This window comes from Octopus bimaculoides, chromosome 12 (assembly GCF_001194135.2).
Source record: "Octopus bimaculoides isolate UCB-OBI-ISO-001 chromosome 12, ASM119413v2, whole genome shotgun sequence".
NCBI classification, from domain to species: domain Eukaryota; kingdom Metazoa; phylum Mollusca; class Cephalopoda; order Octopoda; family Octopodidae; genus Octopus; species Octopus bimaculoides.
The window spans coordinates 57546132-57549446 of NC_068992.1; the positions used below are offsets into that span (position 1 = coordinate 57546132).

At 38.0% G+C, this 3315-nt stretch overlaps 1 protein-coding gene across 12 annotated transcripts in view; it reads right to left on the reverse strand.

The window, feature by feature from the left end:
- LOC106868187 (unconventional myosin-IXAa) overlaps positions 1–3315 on the reverse strand; it is a 213418-nt gene that overhangs the window by 41285 nt on the left and 168818 nt on the right. The gene's annotated exons all lie outside the window — the stretch shown is intronic.

Below are 3315 nucleotides of genomic sequence, written 5' to 3' on the forward strand. Positions count from 1 at the left end.
GCCTGACTGGCCTTCGTGCGGGTGACACGTAAAAGCACCCACTACACTCTCTGAGTGGTTGGCGTTAGGAAGGGCATCCAGCTGTAGAAACTCTGCCAAATTAGATTGGAGCCTGGTGTTGCCATCCGGTTTCACCAGCCCTCAGTCAAATCATCCAACCCATGCTAGCATGGAAAGCGGACGTTAAACGATGATGATGATGATGATGATTATGCTTTCATATAATGTACAAACATGTATTCATAAATCCAATACTTTAAGACATAACTGGCTCAGTTTGTCAGCTGAATGGCAAATGCATGAAACCACTGATAGAGACATTTTGAGCCATCCAGTTCAAATTTCATATCAGAAAATATTCTGCTTTCACATATTGAGCTTAGAAATTTATCACTTTTAGGTTAATAAACATAAATTAATAAATGTATTGTTGGTGCCATAAGAATTTATAAACTTTCAAGACAAAATGAAATAATTGTTTTCTTTTTTTTTTTTTTGAAACAGTGGATCTCAAAGCACATATATAGTATATAGTATATAAATATGGATTTGAAAAACATTTTCATAGCTTTATGTGCTTCAAGATCCTTTGTTCTTATATATATATATACACACACACACATGTATGTATGTATATATTATATATATATATGTATGTATGTATGTATGTATGTATAATATATATATGTTACAAATACAAGCATATCAAATACTTCACAACATAGATTCTTGATTAATTAAAATTATTTCTGCCTCCAGAGGATGTCTTAATTACAAAATAGCAACCAAGACTAGCACACACACACACACACATACATATACACACAAACAAACAAACAAACACACACACACACACACACAGTTCTTGAAGAATAAAGATGAGATTGATTGGCAATGGCTGCATAGAGGAGACTTAAAGGGGCCCACTGAAGGATTAGTGTGAGGCACTCAAGAACAAGCTCTCAGAACAAAATACTCCAAATATCACATTGATAAAAGCACTGACTCGCCACAGTGCAGGATGTGCTCTGAGAAGGGAGAAAGTATAAGCCATATTGTTAGTGAGTGTTGTAAGCTCGCACAACGCGAATACAAAAGGAGACATGACAATGTGGCCAGATATGTCCACTGGCTGTTGTACAGTAAAGCAAACCTTGAGAGAGCCAAACAATGGTATGAACACAAGCCAGAGAGAGTAATGGCAAACGAACATTACAAAATACTCTGGGATTTTAACATACAGTGCGGCCAAGTCATGGAGGTGAGACATCCAGATATCATGCTCATCTATAAATATGAAAAAGAAGTAAAGATAATAGATGTTGCAATACCAGGCGATTCGAGGGTGAAATATAAGGAAACAGAAAAGAGTGAGAAATACCAGCCACTGCAGGACAAGATAGGAAATTTATGGGGCATGAGGAAAGTAATGGTGATACTGGTGGTAATTGGAGCAGTAGGAGTAGTTTCCAAGAGCTTTGAGAAACATTAAGAACATTGGAGCTGCTGTCAGGCTCGAAGTGATCCAGAAGACAGCATTGTTGGGTACAGCTCACATTCTAAGGAGAGTATTGTCTCTTTGAGTCACTACTTGAAACCTTTAGTGATTTGTTACTGCCTGCTTTCAAGTAAAGATCAATCGCAAACAGTACTGCAAGAATCAAAACAATAATAATAATAATAATGATAATAATAATAATAATAATAATAATAATAATAATAATCTTTTCTACTCTAGGCACAAGGTCCAAAATTTTTTGCGGGGGTGAGGTACTTTATTGACACCCCGAAAGGATGAAAGTTAAAGTCGACCTTGGCAGAATAATAATAACAATAACAATAATCCTTTCTACTGTAGACAAACAGCCCAAATTTTAGGGGAGAGGTCTAGTCAACCCCAGTGCACAACTGGTACTTATTACATCAATCCTGAAAGGAAGAAAGGCAAATTCGGCCTTGGCAGAATTTGAACTCAGAACGTAAAGCCGAAAAAAATGCTGCCAAACATTTTCTCCAGCATGCTAACAATTCTGCCATGTAGGTTTGTAGTGGCATCCATGCCTTTCCTGTAGCCAATACATATGTATGGGAATGACAGGAGAACTTGTAGTGAATTTGATGATGATGATGGTGGTGATGATGATGATGACGATGACTGTGGTGAGGTGATGACAATGATGACACTGCTGACGATTGTCATGCTTGTGATCATGATGATTATCATGATAGTGTTGTTGGTGATGGTGTTTGAAGGTGATCATAATAGTGATGATGATGATGACGACGACGACGACAACAACACTAACAACAAAGATGATGACATAAAAAGCACCTATCACACTCTTGCGGTGGTTGGCATTAGGAAGGGCAGCCAACCATAGAAACTATTTGAAATCAGATTGGAACCGGATTCAGCTCTCCAGTTTCAGTCAAACCATCTAACCCACACCAGCATGGAAAGCAGATGCTAAATGATGATGATAATGATAATATTATATATATACACTCTCTGAGTGGTTGGCGTTAGGAAGGGCATCCAGCTGTAGAAACTCTGCCAAATCAGATTGGAGCCTGGTGTTGCCATCCGGTTTCACCAGTCCTCAGTCAAATCGTCCAACCCATGCTAGCATGGAAAGCGGGCGTTAAACGATGATACACATACACACACACATGCAATACATATATATACCATGATTACTCCTCCACACTCTCTCTCCCCACCTGATGTAGCCATTTTTTCCCTTCTAATGCAAGACTCCTTTCTCCTGTCACTCAAAACTACTCCAATCGCTTCAGTTGAGGGGTCTTGTCTAAGTTATTTATCAACCCCACTGCTGTTGGTGCCATGTGAAAAGTACCCAGTACACTCTGTAATGCCATTGGTGTGAGCCAAGGGCATCCAGCCGTAGAAACCATGCCAAAGCAGACAGCAAAGTTTGGTTCCTGTCAAACCATCCAACTCATGCCAGCATGGAAAGTGGACATTAAATGATAATGATGATGATGATGATGATATATATATATGTGTGTGTGTGTGCACGTGTGTGTGTATATATATATATATATATATATATACACACACACACACACACACACATATATATATATATACACACACACACACACATATATATATACACACACACACACACACACATATATATATATATATACACACACACACACACACACATATATATATATACACACACACACACATATATATATATACACACACACACACACACACATATATATATACACACACACACACACATATATATATATATACACACACACACACACACACACACA